This window comes from Sus scrofa, chromosome 14 (assembly GCF_000003025.6).
Source record: "Sus scrofa isolate TJ Tabasco breed Duroc chromosome 14, Sscrofa11.1, whole genome shotgun sequence".
In the NCBI taxonomy this organism is placed as follows: Eukaryota; Metazoa; Chordata; class Mammalia; order Artiodactyla; family Suidae; genus Sus; species Sus scrofa.
In genome coordinates this window covers 42,418,762-42,437,557 of record NC_010456.5, presented here as the reverse complement: position 1 = coordinate 42,437,557, position 18,796 = coordinate 42,418,762, and the positions used below count along the sequence as shown (strand labels likewise).

General features: G+C 49.2%; 1 protein-coding gene across 2 annotated transcripts in view; it reads right to left on the bottom strand.

Annotated features, from left to right (window-relative positions):
• Positions 1-17,392, bottom strand: part of CMKLR1 (chemerin chemokine-like receptor 1) — a 47,915-nt gene extending 30,523 nt beyond the window's left edge. The window contains 2 exon segments of one of the 2 annotated variants that reach the window (NM_001123100.1): positions 3,753-3,881; positions 17,089-17,213. The gene's annotated coding sequence lies outside the window, so the exon portion shown is untranslated. 2 annotated transcript variants of the gene reach the window in all.

Sequence of the window (18,796 nt, the reverse complement as noted above, 5' to 3'; positions counted from 1 at the left end):
ATACATTTGGAGTTGATTTCATATCAGTATGTAAAAAGCACCCATCCATTTTGATGGATACATAGTATTCCATTATTGGATTTGCCCATTTACTTAACTAGTGTTCTGGGGATAGGAGGTTGGCTTGTGTCCAGTCTCTTTCTGTTATAGTTCACCTCATGTATGTGTGTTACAATATTACAAGAAATTATTGTGTGTGTGTGTGATCCCACTTTTTTTTTTCTTTTTTTTTTTTTTTTTTTTTTTTTAGCAATGACAATGCCAGATTCTTAATTGCTAGGGCATCAGGTAACTCCCTCCACTTATTCGGAGGTTCCCAGGTTAGGGGTCTAAGCAAAGCTACAGCTGCCAGCCTATACCACAGCCACAGCAATGCCAGGTCTGAGCCACGTCTGGGACCTACACCACAGCTCACAGCAACACTGGATCCTTAACTCACTAAGTGAGGCCAGGGATTGAACCAGCGTCCTCATGGATACTAGTCAGATTCGTTTCTGCTGAGCCGACAAGAACTCCCTCCCTCCACTTATTCTTAATAGCGTCCATGGTTCTCAAACTCTTTCTTTTGTGATGAACAAGCAAGTTTTAAGCTCTCCCTTTGCACTAGCTATGCTGTGCTTTTAATCCATCAGGAAAATACTTCAGAGCCATGTAGTGTGTTGGTCCCCACATTACCCAAGGATCAGAAATGAATCCTGTGGGTGTATGAAACTATCTACAGAGTGGTGGAGACGAATTTATACCTGGGGTCCCCTTGACAGCCCCAAGGGTAGATCTGGATCCTGTAGTTTCCCAGAGAAGAAGGCAATCATTCTGGAGGAGGAGGCTCCACAAAGAACAGGGTAGTGATGGACCAGCCAGCACATTTCTGATGTCGACCCCAATCTCAGAGCCTGGAGCCTGAGCCCATGAGAAGCCATTTTCTGGAGCTGGCTTGGCATCCAGGAGCAGCCCCCAGCAGCCACCAACGTGAAGCTTTTTTCTGCTTTTATTCTGTCTTAAAATAAAGCCATGATCACATTCCTGGGGGATGGAGAAACCGCTCCCCTCCAGGAACTGGCCCTGGCCTTCCCAGCCCCTCAGGAAAGGATTCAAAGTAACTTTACACCCCTTGCTCATGAAGAACAAATCTTGGCAGAGAACAGGGTACCCATCCCACTCTCAGGCACTACTCATTTCTCTCTCTGTAGCCCTCACATCTTCCCAACTTGGGGCAGGCCCCAAGTGGCTAACAGAGGAGGCTTTGTTTCCATCTTCCCTGCTTCCTCATCTTCCTGCCAGGAACCCTGGCAGAGTCTCGACTGGTGTAGGTTTCCTAGGGCCCCGCAGTTGTAGCCACAAGCGGGGACCCTTGAAACTGCTGTGATGCAGAGCCGTGGGAACCATCACCGTCAGCCCTTAGGATCCTTCCTATCTCTCATTTTGCTCCAGCCTCCCAAGAGCCCTGATTACTACGCCCACCTCCCAGCTAAGGAAACTGAAGCTCAGGGGGTCAAGCAACTTGCCCAAGGTCCCATAGCTCAAAAATGGAGGAGCCAGGACTTGAACCCACAGCCATGCTCAACACGTGAGAGGGAAGCAGGCAGACTCTGGAGCTGGACCATCCAAGTTCAAATCCCAGTCCTGCCACTTCCTACTTGTGAGACTTGTTTGTTGCTTAAATTCTCTGTGCCTCAGTTTCTCAATCTGTAAAATGGAACAGTAATAGTATATACCTCAGAGAATCGGTATTAGGATTAAATAAGAGAAGGAATATAGAGCATCCAGAACAATGCCTGGTCCATGTTACATTCTCAGTAAGTTATCGATCACTATTTCTGTTATTAGTAATTATACCTATATGTAACTCAAATGTTTACTGCCATCTCTCTAAGAATTACCAAGAATATTGTGGTAGATATTGGTGGTGTATAGTCCAGATCCCCTTTACCAAAACAGAGCACCCCTCCCATAGCTGCAGAGAATGCTAGATACAGCTCACAGCTGCCATAGGGTGCCATTCAGGTTCCAGGGTCCCCCCACCCCACCGAGATCAGGCCGAGGCTAGTCTTCACCTGAGATCACATTCTTGCTGAGCTCCTCCCCCTGCTTGATCCTTGAATGCAAATTTAAGGGTGTGCCCCCCCCAAACGCACTAATCAGGATAAATGATACTTCAATGCAAATTTTAAAAATCAAAGCTAATGCATAAAATGCACCATGAGCAAAGAATCAACATTTTCAATTGAGATGAGACCCAAGCCTGAGCTGGCAAGACCCTGCCTCACTCACCTCACCCAGATCCCAGCCCTGCCTGAGACACGTCCTTAACACCTCATATTCACCAAACCCTTGCCTCTGGTGAACTCCACCTAAGACAAATACCCAGCCAAGAGGCCATGATTAGCCCTTTGGAACTTTTAGTCATTCCTCTCCTGTGTGTCCTCCACCTCTGGAGGCCCTACGCCCCTCTCTCAACTCCTCCTCACACAGCCCCCTTCCCACCAAAACCTCATCCTCCCTCCCAGGCAGAGCAGGCTCCCTCTCCCCCTGCTCCTCTTCCCATCCCCCTCCTAGTGTCCCTCCTGCCCTTCAGCATCTTCCCCTTTCACCCTTTCTTCCCCAGGCCTCCCTCTCCCTCCACCCACTGCTCAGACTCTGAGTCATGAACGAAGCCCTCTCATAACAAACATTGCATCCTGTTGCCCCCTCTGGTCCCCCACTTCATGCTGGGCATGTCCTTCCCTCTGCAGCCCAGCCCTGGCCTTGGCAGCTGGACCCTTCACCTCCCAGTTCTGGTTCTTTGTGGACGCCCCACCTCAGCCATACCAGTGCCCTCCCGCATCTCGAAGGAGCCCAAGAGACCATCTGAGCACAAGCAGACTCCTAACTGTAGGCTTTCACGAACCCAGCACTTCCGACACTGTGCCCAGGTGTGCCCAGTAAGGACATGGAAAAATTAAAACTGTCCATTACTGTCCTCACCATTTCAGAAAAGAAACTGTATGGTAATAACGACCCAAATCACTGGAACATCTTTCCCAGTTGAAAACATTTCACTATATGAAAAAAATTCCTTTTACTAAGGTTTTCTCTCTTCATTTCTCAGCAGGCTGGTAAACCCTTGGCCTCATGCAGGTTCCTGGGATTGCCAGCCCCCAGGGTTGGACATCAGGAGAAAGTGAGACCCACAGGACAGCTCTCTTTTCCATCCAAACCCCTGTCCTTGAATAGTCCCCTGAGGGAGACCAAGAAGAGGTAAGAGGCCCAGGTTCCAGGCCCAACTCTGCTCCTAATTTTCAGACAACCTGCATAAATCTCTTCTGCTCTCTGAGCCCCAAGCCTTTGGATGCTTCAGGTGACCTTGAGCTGGAAAGCACCCTCTGGTCCAGCATGGGGGGCTTGGGGCTCAGGCCCTGCCAGAGCTCAGGAGCCAGCATGGCTAGAGAAATGGACTAACACCAGGCCTCTTTCTCTGATATCACATTTGGGCCTCAGTTTCCTCTTCCAGGAATGAGTTCTAGGAGCCTTGCCAACTCACAGCTGCCTCACAGACAGGGGCACGGGATCCAAGGGGTGGAAACTTGGTACAAGGGGAAATTACCTGGAGAAACAGGTTGTGCCACAGCCCAGGGCCTCAGTAGAGAAGCATGTGGAGCCATTTCCAGTTCCAGAGACACCCATGGGTCCGGAGACCCAACCCAGGCCAGGGATCCAGAGCTCCAGCTCGGGGACCCCAAGGTTTGCCTCTCCGGGCAAAGCCAACTACTTACCTGTCCCTGATGGAAGGGTCCTCAAGGCACCAGTTGCTGGCTGGTCCTTCCCTCTGGGAGCTGGCTGTGATCAGAGGCACTGCTGTGAGTAGGTCTCAGTTGTCCAGGAAATGTGTCCCAGCTGCCCAGCTGCAGAGGTAGGGGGTAGATAGAAACTGGCCTCACCAAAGTGGCACCTTTGCAGGTGTTGTGGTTAAAGCTGTCTGGGTTCAAACTCTGGCTCTGCCCCAACCAGCTATGTGACCTTGGGCAAGTCACTTAACCTCTCTGTGCCTTGATGTCCTCATCTCCACAGTGGAGCCGCAAGGCAAGTGGATTCAGTTGTCTGTGAGTGACCCTCTCAGACCTGATGATCCATGTGTTCTCTAGCCCAGCCATCTCCCAGTGGGCCAGCCACAGAGCAGGAACCAGATGAGGCGCCTCTCCCTGGAGCCGGCCCAAAGATTTCTAAGGGACACAGTTTTGGTCTTTAAATGGACAGGAATATTGCGGCACTGAATGCAAAATTCTCATGCTTATTATTTTTAACCAGGTACATGCCCTCAAAATAATTATGTTTTAAAAATAAAGTGCACAGCCTCAAAATAACTTTAGTGAGGATTTGGTTTTTCCTGAGGAAAGAGGGATTTCCAGTGATGCCCCAGATCCGGTTCCCCCAAGTGTGAGGGTGTGGCCTCTGCTGTTGGGGCTTGTGTGTTCATTCCCTTGCTGAAGGTTCCTGAGTGCCTACGATGTGTGCGGTTCAGGGATGGAAGGTGCCCAGGGTGTGTTCCTTGGACAGCTGAGGGGTGCTTCCTCTGGTCACAGCCAGCTCCCGGAGGGAACACCCACCAATAATGCAGCCAGCCTCTGGAGCTTTGAGGACCCAAGTGCTTGGTTTGGCCCAAAGATGCTCCTGTTGTGGCACCATGGAAACGAATCCAACTAGGAACCATGAGGTTTCAGGTTCGATCCCTGGCTCACTCAGTGGGTTAAGGAACTGGCATTGCCATGAGCTGTGGTATAGGTCACAGATGTGGCTTGGATCTGGCGTTGCAGTGGCTGTGGCTTAGGCCAGCAGCTGTAGCTCCTATTGGACTCCTAGCCTGGGAACCTCCATGTGCCATGGGTGCCGCCCTAAAGAGCCAAAAAAAAAAAAAAAAAAAAAAGATGCTCCACTAGGGATGGCGGGTGGCTCAGAGCACTGGCTGCAAAAGAAAGAAGGGGGAGGAGAAGCAAGCACGAGAAGAACTCTAAGAAATTTGAGAGTCTGGGGTGCTCCCAGCATTTCCAACTAACATCCTAGGGGAGAAACCAGCTGGCCACCACCACCCCTGGTGATGATGCCCAGAGAAGCCTTTCAGATGCTTCCAGAACTGATCGTGCCCCAGGGCCAGGGCCGCCTTTGATCTCCTCCCTGCATCCATATGCACTGACAGAGATGGAGCTGACACAGCCCCAGTTTTCAAGAACATGGTTCTCAACAAGGTGCAGCAATTTGCCCTTTGTGAGAAAGCAAAAAGTCCCACAGCAAGAAAGCAGAAAAGGGCGGACTGTCTTGCTAAATCTGCCCCATCGCCAAGGACCCAGACACCGAGTGACAGAGTAGCAGGCGCCACACACTTACCAATCTCTGGGCCCCCAGCTAAGCACATCCCCCATGTGATCGCCCAGTTCCAACTTCCTCAATCCCAAGCTCTTTCCTTTAAACCATGTGCAGTAGCAATTACCAAAATCATAACCGTGAAAAATCAGATAAATAAAAAAAATGCCCTCTTCTAGATCCACGTCCCCCTGCCACCTCCCCCAGAGCCCTGTGCGGCAATGTCATTCCCATTTCACAGATGAGAAAACTGAGGCTGCAGAACTAGGAAGTCCAGGAATTTGAAGCCAAGCAGGCAATTCCAGAAGCTCTGACCACCACACCCTCCTGCTACACAGCAAACACACCTTGGCAAGATGTAGTTCTCCCCTGGTCTCCCAGCATCAGCTCCAACACCCCAACAGGGAAGGAAGGATGCCCATGAGAGAGAGGATAGTTTGACCAGCTCAGCAGAAGGTGACAGGGGTCTCAGTTTCCTCACCCAGGTCACAGGGCACAGCCTGAACCACCTTTAACCACCTCGGCCCTTGGGCTCTGGCAGAAAGCCACAAGCTGGCAGGCAGGCAGTGTAGACATGGGATGTGCCAAGATTGCGACACTTAGCCACAGCCTCCCAGGCCTGCTCTGTTTCTCTGAGCTCTGCTGATACGCAGCTTTGCCACGTTAAAAAAAAAAAAAAAAAAAAATCAACGCAATTCTGGCCACTCAACCTACAAGAAAAAGGAGAAACAGAGAAGCCCCAGTGGAGGTGTGAGGAAGTTGGACTAAAAAGTTCTCCTATGCAACTGACTTAGTAACTGCCTACCCTCAGGTCTTTACCTACCTTCAGGAAGATCCTGGCCCAAAGGCTCCCCTGACCTGAGGTCCCCTATCATGGACACACTAGGCTGACTTAAGGCACTACGCTCACAAACCCCTCTCCTGTGAGCTATTATCAGCTGCGAACCCCTCAGGGGGAAGAAGTTGGGGTTTTTGTTTTGTTTTGTTTTTGCTTTTTAGGGCCACAGCTGTGGCATATGGAAGTTCCCAGGCTAAGGGGTCGACTCAGAGCTGCAGCTGCTCGCCTACGCCATAGCCACAGAATGTGGGATCTGAGCTGCGTCTGCAACCTACACCACAACTCATGGTAACGCCAGATCCTTAACCCACTGAGGCCAGGGATCAAACCTGCGTCCTCATAGATACTAGTCAGATGCGTTTCTGCTGAGCCATGATGGGAACTCCTGAGACTGCCAAGTTTTGATTCAACTAACAAAGATATCTGAGATAGCCCTAATTGGTGTAGGGAGGGTCTGTGGCACAGGTGGAAAGGCCTAGAAATCACAGAGGAGGAGGCCAGTGGGCTCTCAAGAAGGGACCGTGAGAACAGGAATAGCCCTCATGCTGTTCAGGCAAGTGTAGAGCAAGGCATCAGGAGCCCGTCTCCCTTTTTTATGAGCTGTGTGGCCTTAGGGAGCCAGTTAACATCTCTGATCCTCAGTCTCTGAGCCTCATTTTTTGGGGTTTTTTTTGTTTGTTTGTTTTTTGTCTTTTTGCCTTTTCTAGGGCCGCTTCCTGCGGCATATGGAGGTTCCCAGGCTAGGGGTCTAATCAGAGCTATAGCTGCCAGCCTACGCCAGAGCCACGGTAACGGGGGATCCAAGCCATTCTAGCTCACGGCAACGCTGGATCCTTAACCCACCGAGCAAGGCCAGGGATCAAACCTGCAGCCTCGTGGTTCCTAGTCAGATTCGTTAACCACTGAGCCACGACGGGAACTCCTGAGCCTCATCTTTTACAGGGAAAAAAAAAAAAAAAAAAAGCTGCTAACAGGCTGAGGGTTGGGGCAAGAGGGGGTGATTAAAAATTCAATCTCAGAGTTTCCATGTGGCTCAGGGGTGTTGTCATTGCAGCAGCTCAGGTCACTGCTGTGGCACAGGTTTGATCCCCGGGCCAGGCACTTCCACATGCCATGTCTGCAGCCAAGAAAATAAAGAATTCAATCTCATTTCAGAAAGTATTTCCCGGAGTTCCCGCAGTGGCTCAGTGGAAACAAATCAGACTAGGAACCATGCGGTTTCGGGTTCGATCCCTGGCTTTGCTCAGTGGGTTAGGGATCTGGTGTTGCCGTGAGCTGTAGTGTAGGTCGCAGACGCGCCTGGGATCTGATGTTGCTGTGGCTGTGGTGTAGGCTGGCCGAAACAGCTCTGATTAGACCCCTACCTAGCCTGGGAATCTCCATATGCTGCGACTGTGGCCCTAAAAGGACAAAAGTCCAAAAAAAAAAAAGTATCTCCCAAGGACTTCCCACATACCATATCGCCAATGTCCAGAAGTCTCTACAGGGACCCACTAAGTGCGAGGCCCAGTGCTAAGCCCTTTGCCTGGATTATCTCATTTAATTCTCATTGCACAACTCAGGGCAGACAGATCCTGCCACCACTCTTATTTACAAATGGGGAAACTGAGGCTGAGATGAGCTGACCTGAGATCAAGGTCATCAAGGGGCTCAGGATTCAAACGAGGTCTGCCTGACTCCAAGCTGAATCCTTATTCTGTGGACCCCAATGAAGAGCAAAATGCCAGGGCCACTGGAGGCAGGATGCATTCACAAGGCAGGGAAGGAGGCTATGAATTAGGGAATGGAGGAGGGTGAGCACACATCCTCTCTCTGGGCCTCAGTTTTCTCAGTTGTAAAATGGGACGATTTGCCCCGCCTCGCATATTTCCCATGAGTCTGCATGATCCCCAGAAGAAGAGTGACAGACCCCCACCCCCACCCCCCTCAAGACAATCTCAGTGGTTGGAAGCGGGACTGGGCAGAAGCCCAGCTGGGCCTCAGCAAGTGAAACCTACCTGTCCCTTTAGACAGTGGAAACGACACAAAAACTTTTGGAAGGAGGAACTTTGGGGCACTGCTGGCTTCCAAGCCCCCTGGAAAATGTGAGCTGCCAGAGCTGCTGAGAGAGGGCTGAGAATACGGAGCCAACAGGATGCTTGGATCAGGGGCCAGCCCGGCGGGGCAGTGGGGAGGCCCCCGGCCCCAGCCTGACGAATCCCCTCACCCAGGCCCCACCAGAAATCATTTACAAATGGGGAAACTGAGGCTGAGATGAGCTGACCTGAGCCTGGCTGGGGAGATGACGGCCCAGCCAGGCTCAGGGAGGCTGCCATGCCCTTCCGCAGAGCCCCGTTTCTGATTTCCTTCATGTCTGAGGTTTTTCACAGGAGGAGAGGGAAATAAAAAGAAGGGCCCTTTAAGCCAGTCAAGCCCCGCTGCCCCTAGGAGAAGAGAGGCCAATGATCCAGGGTCTCTACCAGCCCCTGCTGAGATCTCAGGCCAAGCCAGGAAATGGAGGGAAAGCTTGGGGTGAAGCTCTGATCCTGGCACTGTCCACACCTGGCATTTCTAGCCTCTTGTGGCTCAGGACTTCCACTCTCTGCTGTCCCCACCCTCTACCACCGGAACCAGCCTCTCATGCTCAGGCTGCATTTGGTTTTCAGCCCCAACTCTGTGCCATTCAGGATCTCACATAAGCCCCCCAATACCCCTACAGGGAAAGCCCTTTTATCATCCCCAGTTTACAGTGGAGGAAACTGAGGCTCAGAGAAATTGTGTTCTTTCCGAGGTCTCACAGTGGGCGAGGGCAGAAGTGGATTTCAAAACAGGTCCATGAGCTGGCAGAGTCCCACTTCTACCCATCTGGGGGCTGTTCCTTTCTTACTCAAGGAACGCCCTTTTTCTCCTCACCCTAAATCCCTGACAGTTGAAAAGGGCCCCTGTGAGTCACATCTGTTGTAAAAAGAGGTGAAAATTGCCCACACTCCCTGAAGACCCGTTTTTGACGTCAGTCAGCTCCATCCCCCGGTGATGCGGGGGCCAGTGGACCCTTCAGTGCCCAGCCCGGTTCATTTGGCTCCAGCAGGCAGTGGCCAAGTCCCTCTCCCCCAAGTAAACACATTCCAGGCTGAGCACAGGTGCCATCCTAAGCCATCTCTCTTTAACTCTGAAGGAAAACACCTTGTTTCTCCCAAGCGCCATGCCTGCATCTGTCAGCAAGGGCTGGGTGTGCTCAGAGAGAGGACCGATGCAAGAAATCTTCTCCTTTCTGAGCTGGTTTCTGGACAGACAACCCAGGAGGTAAAGCCACAAACCGACATACCCTCTGCCAAGCTAGAATCTCCAACTCAATTAGCTTGGGGTTGTCTGGGATCCTTGACCATCCAAATCTTCAAGTTTAAGCTCTGAGTTTGGAGGAGACAAGGTCTGGGGACAACAAGATGCTATTTTGGTGAAATGGGGACATATGGGACCACCCAGAACATTGGATGGGATCTTCGAGGCCCGGCAGAACATGTGGCTCCCCCCGGCTGCTCCCTGCTTCCATCCACTGCACCAGACACCCCTTGCTCATCAAGCCTCCAAAATCTCTGCTCACTCTGCTCTCCCAGACAGAAATATCTTTTATTTCTGGCCAACTTATCATCCAGGCACTCAAAGCCAACTCATCCTTGGAACCAGCTCAAATACATGCTCTCTTCTCCAGGCACTGCTTCCCGACTTCCCCAGTCAAAGCTACCCATCTCTTTGCTCCTGGGCTACTCTGCACACTGAATGCACCAGGCGGGCACTGATGTGAGTCTTTAACAATAAGCGCTCAGTCGAAACGGCCCAGGTGAACCCATTTGAGACTTTCAACCTCCAGAAATATAAGATCATAAATGTGTATTGTTTTAAAGCCACAGAGCTTGCAGCGATTATTAGAGAGGCAACAGGCTCATACACTGACTCACAGGGCTCTTAGTCCATCCCAGACTCAGGAATTCACAGATTCCAACAAATTCTGATAACGAGGGATAGGCCTATCTTGAATGCCCTCGGTCCCTGATCACCACCCCAGATCATTAGTTGAGCACTGCCACAGCTCTGAGTCAAGAGGAAATCGAGGCTTAAAGAGGTCATGTGACTTGCCTGAGCTCACTCAGGTGACTGGTTCCCAAGACCAGAACCAGATCTGCTTGATGGCACCCCACCAGCCCTCCTGTCCCTCTGATCCCTGATCCACAGAAGGAAAAACTGAGCGTGCTAGCCACTGTTTCTTGCGCCAATCACCCTACCCACCCACCTCCTTGCACAAGAGCTGCCCTCAGCAGGAGCACAAGGCTAAGATCAGAGGACCCAAGACCCCAAGAAAGCAGAACCGATTCCAGCATTCTGCCTGAAGAGCAGCTGACCCCCCTGCTGAGTCAGCTGCTGATACTTTCAAGGTTGCCACAATGTGTCAGTGGGGCTGGAGCACCCTCTTCCCTGACCCCCCCATTACCCCCTACCCGTCCCCCGTTCCCCACCCCCGCCCTTGGAGCCCAGCACTTCTCCATGGGGCATGGCAGGAAGCAAGGAGACTGGCCAAAACGACATTTTCTACCCTGGGAGCCCAAGGTCGCAAGGCACCAGATGCCCCCATCAACTGACACATACAAAGGCAAATTTCAATTCCCACTTTCCTGAAAATAAAAATAGAGGTGACTTCATTGAGCTGACCACGTGCCGTCCTCATGTATATATTTATGTATATTAACTCACTTAACCCCCAAGAGTCTCCCTGCCTTACAGATGAGGACACTGAGGAGGCAGGAGGTGAAAGGGCCGAAACAGGATCTGAACTCTAGAGCAGGTGGCTGTGGCATCTATGACCATGTCACACTGTCAGTAATGCCAAGCAGACATCAGTGTATCTTTCTGTGACAGCACCAGGTAGAAATAACATGGCCTCTGGGTTCCAACCAGCAGGTCAAGAAATTCTACTATTTCTCGGAGTTCCCGTCGTGGCGCAGTGGTTAACGAATCCGACTAGGAACCATGAGGTTGCGGGTTCAGTCCCTGCCCTTGCTCAGTGGGTTAACGATCCGGCGTTGCCGTGAGCTGTGGTGTAGGTTGCAGATGCGGCTCGGATCCCGCGTTGCTGTGGCTCTGGTGTAGGCCGGTGGCTACAGCTCTGATTCGACCCTAGCCTGGGAACCAACATATGTCGTGGGAACGGCCCAAGAAATAGCAAAAAAGACAAAAAAAGAAAAGAAAAAAAGAAATTCTACCATTTCTCAATTAAGCTTATGCAAAAATCTACAGGTTCCAAAAGAGAAGTAAATTAACCGCTATTTTGCCTTAAAACAGCATCAGCACAAGGTCACTGCCAACCCACAGGACCCCTTCCCTGTATTCAGGCTCAAGCCTAGGGCCTCACCCTCAGCCAGTCCTGAGTTCTGGCCTGGGAACCAAAAGCCCTGGATCCTAATCCTACCAAGTGACCTTGGAAATGTCACTTAAACAATCAGAGCCTCGCTTTCCGCAGATCTAACACGTGGGCAAATGTAACTACCCCCATGGCCCCTCCAAAGTCCCATGAGGGCAGGAATCCTGTCTTTTTCACCATCCTGCCTTGTGGAGTTCCAGGCACAGAAAAGGTGCTAATGAATGTTTGTTGAGTGACTGAATAAAAGTCTAAGTGACAGGTTTGCCTCCCTTCCCCTAAAGGCCTTCAGAAGAGGGACTGGGCCTGATCCATCTTAAGTTCTCACCTGGGTACAGCTTTCGCTCTTCATGAGTTTATTCACATAGGAAATTGTCCCTAGGCACCCACCCTGTTCCCAGCACAGTCAAGGCCTCAGCATCATCCAGGATGCACAGATGGCTTCAGTCCATCCTCACACGCCATCTCCTCTTTTTTCTGGCCAGTGACTGTAACACCTAATCACACTGGGCTTCCTGAGCCCAAGACAACCACCCAGCTGCCTTCTGATCAGCAAATCTGGCCCATTCTGGGGTCTTAGACAATGATTCCTTCATATCCATTTCCTTATACCCCACGCTGGGGGAATACAGCCCAAGGAAATCCCCTACCCTAACCCCATACGTGGTCTTGAAGTACACTCGTGCATGCATGCACGTGCGTGTGTGTGCACACACACACAAACACACACACACCTTGCACACATGTGCTCCAATGTGCAATGGGACCTTAGGACAGGAGTTGGATTTTCTGAGTTGAAATCCCAGTTCTTTTTCTTAAGAGCTGTGTGACCTTGGGAGAGTCCCTTTACCTCTCTGAGCCTCATTTTCTTCATCTATAAAATGGAAATGCTAACCATGAAGCCTTTCCATGTAGGGTTGTAGGGGGGTTCAGTGAGATAATGGATATGAAAACCTTTGGCTCAGCAAGCGTGCTTAGCTCTATACCATTATTATAGTTCCTTTTTCCAGGAGGGAACAAGAACAGCAGTTGCCTAAGTTCTAGGAAAATCTATGTTTAGGGGACTGGAATGTGGAGATTTACTCAGTGTATTTGATGAGGATTATCTGGAGGATAGGAAAGTATTTGTGGGCCCCACGTTATCCTGTTAATTTTAAGATTGACTAGTGAAAATTTAGAATTTAGAATCAGGACTGGAAGAGACCCAAGCAGTCACCGTATTTGTGGCAGAGACAGCTAGCTGTCCACAAAAATTTGTCCTCCCTTCCACAGTACACAGCTGTAGGTGAGACTGAGTCACCCTTGCCAAGAACTACATTTCACAGCCTCCTTTGCAATTGGATTGGCCACATGCCTAGTTCTCATGTGTGGCAGAAAGCAGTTAAGAAGCAAACATGCCCCCTCCATCCTTTCTTTCACCAGTGATGATGTCCAAGGGATGGTAGGGACATGAGATGGGTTCCTGAATCGCCACCCCCCACACAGAAATACCTGCCTTATAATAAACTTGTGTTTTGTTTGAGCCGTGATACTTGTTTGGGTCTATTTGTTACTTCCCTGACTAATACAACATTCAATCTCCTTATTTACAAATGAGAAGATTATGGCTAGAGAGTGAAAATACATTGCCTAAGGTCACACAACAAACTCAGCAATGGTTAAGAACTTTGTTGTCTTAACAATTTGGAGTAGATTTGCAGTTTTCAAGAGGATTCCTAGAGGCCTTCGGCAGTGACAGTGAGGCTCAGTGAGCTGCTGTATAGAGTCTTCCACTTCTGCTTCAACTAGAATAGCACCACTTTATCTGTCTTCAAATTGCAGTTCTTTATATGTTTTTTTTTCTTTTTTTCTCTTTTCTGTCTTTTTTTTTTTTTTTTTTTTTTTTTTTTTGCTTTTTAGGGCCACACCTGCAGCATGTGGAAATTCCCAGCCAGGGGTCAAATTGGAGCTACAGCTGCAGGCCACAGCCACAGTCATGGCAACATGGGATCTGAGCCACATCTGCAACCAAACCACAACTCACGGCAATGTCAGATCCCCAACCCACTGAGCAAGGCCAGGGATTGAACCCACCCCCTCATGGATACTAGCTGGATTCATTTCTACTGCACCACAACAGGAATACACTCCATATATCTTCATTGGATGAAAGGGTTCTGTGACTTAAAATAATGTCAAAGGCCACACACTGGGTGATTGCTAAGGGATCTGACTTTCTGTGGTATAAGACCAAGTTTCGCTTCTTCTCCACCATTGCCTCTTGGCCTCAACTGCTGACATAGGACATGCAGACTCACAGAAGTGCATAGATATTTGCTTAGAAAGGAAAAAAATGTCTCCGTGAGCAGCAAAGAACCCAGAAACCTGGATAAAGGGCAAAAAGGAAAGATATTCAAGTATTCCATCTCAGTGATTCTCAAGTTTTAGGGTATATCAAAATCATCAGGGGTGCTGGTTCAGAATGCAGACACCCACACCTCATCCTCAGAGATGACTCGAAAAACCTCATCCTCTGACTCAAAAAACCAAGGCTGGAGTTCCTGTTGTGGCTCAGCAGGTTAAGAACCTGACTAGTGTCCATGAGGATGCAGATTTGATCCCTGGCCTTGCTCAGTGGGTTAAGGATCAGGAATTGCTGCAAGCTGCAGCATAGTTCACAGATGCGGCACGGATCTGGCATTGCTGGGGCTGGGGCATAGGCTGGCAGCTGCAGCTCCAATTCAATCCCTCACCCAGGAACTTCCATGTGCCCCAAGTGTGGCCCTTAAAAGCAAAACAAAAACAAACCAAAGCTTTAGGAAATGTTCATAATTATTCTAATGCTAGAGGTCCCAAGATTGCCCTTTGAGAAGCCTTGAGTCTGATTCACAGCCTGGAAACTCTCAATGGTAACTGTGCCTATGTAGCATAGCTCTAAGAGCATGAAATGGGCTCTTGGTTTTCTTGTACACTGGCTGGAACCTGAGCAGTAATAATTTACTGGTAAAGAAATCAATCATAATTTCTCTTTGGCTCAGATGGGTGACAGGTATGGTCAGCATGGTGATATAGAAATGATAATAGAATAATAGCTAATGTTTATAGCATCTTCTGACACAACAAGCTCTCTGCAAAGTGTCCAACATATATCATCTCATTTAATCTTTATAATAATCCTATGAGGTAGTTACTGTTCCTCTTCCCATTTTACCAATGAAGAAACTGGAGCATAAAATTAAGCTGTGTAGACACTCAGTTGGTGGTTAAAACTCACCCAGCAGAGCCCAATCCAATAGCCACAATGCTCTGCTACCTCTTGTGGAGGTCTAACACCAGAAACCCTCTTCAGACCTCAGTTTCCTAATCTATAAAATGGGCATGTTAAGAATATCTTTATCATACAGCTGTGGTGAGGAGTCAAGAGAGTCATGGCGATAAAGTGGTTTGTAAACTGAGAAGAGTTATTAAGGAAACACCTAAGAAGTGAGACTTTAGTCTCACTCCCCCGTCCCATTTTATGGGTGGGGAAACCGAGGCCTGGTTACTTTATTTACTCAGTGAACCTTTCCTGAACACCTACTGTAAGCGAGGTCTTGTGCAGAAAGAGAAAAATAGCCCACGTCTGGCTTCAAGGAGCCTCCAGGCCAGCAGGAGAGACAGTCAAGATGATTGACGATTACTACACAGTGTAATATGTACTGTGATGGGTGGAGTACGTGTACTGGGAGAGTCTAGTGGGCAGGCCTTGACCCAGTTGGGGGGAGAGCACTTTTCAGAAGGTGTCAAATCAATGAGGGGAGTGACCTGCCCAAAGTGAAATCTATTATTCCCTGACGTTTTGGAGGAGTCCAGAGAAGGTCCCTGTGTGCCAGCGGATAACTCTTCCCATGGGCTTCTCAATGCCTGACCCACCACTTGGGCATCAGTGGTTCAAGTTAAACTTTAAGAAAATGCCAAGCTGCCCTCCTCCCGCCAGTGGCCTCCTGGATTGACCAAACACATTCATCTCAGCAACAGAGGTGTTTAAAGGAGACTGTCCTTTGAGCAAGTTTGAAGAAATCAGGAGAGATAGTAAGAACCATGGAGAAGACTGGTTTTGAAAAACAGGCTGGGGATGCCGAAGGGGCCAGGCTCTTGAATGGAGGGAGAAGACAGACCCAAGGCTTGGCCGCTCTGCTGGCTCCCTGAACCACATAGTCTGAGTGATCAGACTGTCATCAAGTAGCAGTTACTTGAGTATAACGACGTGTTGTTTGCTTGTCATTTTACCAAACGCTGGCCTGAATGGCTTACCCATTTAAAATGTGCTAGTCTGAAAGCAGAATGGGGAGTGGAATATTTCTGACAGATAGCCCTGGCTAAGGGTTCATATCCTTCATATGCAAAGAACTCTTAAATCTCAATAAGATAAAGACAGACATGCCAGCAAGGGGGAAAAAAAATGGCAATAGACTTGAACAGGACAGTCCTAAAAGTGAACAGTAAGATTCTAGAGAATAATCAGCATGAATAAAGAAACATCAAGTCAAATAGCCAGATGTTATCCTCAGCTTTCCCATCAGGGGGGTTGTAGGAGATGGGGAACAATGGGGATGTAGGGGGTTGGGGAAACCGTGCGAGACTATCACACCCCAATATCGTGCCAGGGGAGTGCAAGCCAGCACAATCTTCCAGGGTGGTGTGGACAAAAGCCTTGGAAGCCTTAAAAATAGGCAAAACTTTGAGCCAATGATTTTACCTCTGGAAAGGTATCCATAGGAAAACACGTAAAGATGATATACAGAAGCAGACATTGCAATGCCATTTATATTAATGGAAAAAAGAAGCAGCAGCAACCACATTGAGGAATGGTTAATAAAGTCATCGTCTCTGTGCAGCCATAAAAATGTACATTGGAGGAACATGGATAGTACAGATGGAAGGTCACCATCCATGGTTAAGGACAAGGTAGGTTACCACAGTAGATAGTGGAAAAGTGTGTGTGTGTCCACACTGAGACACTCCTATGTGTCTGGTACATTGTAGGCACTCAACAAGCTTCATAACTAAATCAGCGTGTGAGCACGTGAATGAGTGGTACAGAGAGGCACCTAGCAGTCCACCCCTGGATTAGGAACTCCGTCTTTCCTCTCTGTGGCTGAGAGGTAGGATGGCCTAGCGGCTAGGAAGGTGGGCTGTGCAGACTCTCATTCATTCTGACCTCAGCCCCCAGCTTACCATCTCCACCATGCTGAGCAGGTGCCTCCCCCAATCTGAGCCTCAGTTTCTTTACCAGTAAAATGGGGACCATGAAAGTCCCTCCCTCCTCAGACTGCTGTAAGCATTGACCAAGTACCAAAGGGAAACACTGAACTCACTGCTTTTATCACCACGGTGACCTCACTGTTCTTTACAATTAGCATGCATCTCTTTGGAACTCTCAAAGTCGTAATATAGCTGTTTCCATTTGGACGAAAACTACATTTTAGCAAGAACCAAAGAGCTTCTGTCACTGCTAGGGTTCCCCTTCCCAGGCCCCTCTGGCTGATATCAAACCCAAGCATGATACCTTGTGGCTGGTCTCCACCCAGATCTTCCCAAGGCTTTCGTGGCTTCAGGCCACTGGAGGCTGTGCAGGAGACCTGTGTTCCCCGACTTCTTTCTTGAAATCACACTGTTCTTGGGTTGTGGCTGTTTGCCCAGAAAGCAGTTCATGCATTCATACAAGACCCCCTCCAATCCCCCAGAGCACAGCCCCCCAGAACATCCTCATCTCTCGCAGGCTCCCAGGGAGACCCACTCTGTGCGCTCTTTGCTCAGCAGGGCTGCCGTCCTGAATGGGCCAGAGCTCTGCCAGAGAAACAGCTGGAGGGAGGAGAGAGGGAGGGGCAGGAAACCGGGCTGACCGAGGGCGGGGGCGGCCAGCTGCGTGGAGTGGGGACCGACAGGGGAGGCTGCTGGGGCTTGTGGGTGGTGGCTGGTGGCGCAGCCTGCTGGGGAGGACCGGCCCCTCTGGGAGCCGGGAGCCGTGCCCACCATCTGAGCACAAACCAGGAGCACATGCAGGCCTCTCCGTGGCTGTGGGAACCACTTCTGCTCCTTGCCAGGGCCTCTGGAGCTCCAGCCAGACTATGCACAGACGAGACTGGCTGCCGGATATCCCTGGGTCACCTCCTAACCCCAGCGTTTGTGCATGCTGTTCCTTCCACCTGGGTGCCCTTCCTGTTTCCTGCCCCTAGTTGTGGCCTGATAACCCCCTACTTCCTTTTTTTCCTCTTTATTAGTATTATTATTTTTTTTTTGTAAATTAAAATAGCAACGAGGTGGGTTTTTTTAAAGCATCAAATGAAAAAATTAAAATGTTCTATAGAGTTTGATTTTAGTAAATGTTACAGGGAAGCAAAAACCTTAGACACCATTGACAAATACATTCATGTACCATTTCTAGAGTGATAACAAACTGCAACAAACCTTTAACCACTTTCAGACCTTGCGTTAAGTATTAATTCTATTTTCATCCCAGACCCAGCTTCCCAGAGGTAAATATCATTAACAGTTTGGAATGAACACACACATACATTTTAAAGATAAAAGTAAAATGACTCAGTCCTACTTTGGGTACCATATTGTAACTTGCTTTTTCATTCAATGATTGTATGTCTACGTAATACATATTTATACATATATATGTGTGTATATATACACACTTTACTTTGTTTTAATCATCACTAATTATTTCATTGACCTGATGAATGTTTATTTAATCACTATTTTAGGGTGGATGATTAGGTTATTTTCAACTTTTGGACTATAGTATACACACCATTGCACACTTATCCAATTACTTTCTTATACAAAAATGCCTATGAACATGTTTATTATTCAGAGTCACCTCCCAGGGAAGACTTTCCTGCCCCTTGGGGACTGCTCTGGGCTCCCCCGTCGCAGCCCTGATGCCCAGCTTGTTAGGGTGTCTCTGTCCCTTGCACTGGGAACCTCTTGGGGGAGGGCCTGTGTTTTGTCCCCACGGCTAAGCATGTGCCTGGCTTATAGTCACGGATCAACACCACCATCATCTCTGAAGAATCAAAATAGCTGACAGCCAGGCAGTGTGCTAGGCGCTTGGTATTAATCCTCATGAAGGAAGGAAGGAATTAGGTGCTATTTCTGCCCCTATTATTCAACTTTGAGAAAATTGGGACACGGAAAAGTTAAGTCACTTTTCTAAAGTCACACCATTGGCAGGTGGCAAAGCTGGGATTTCAACTGGGCCATCT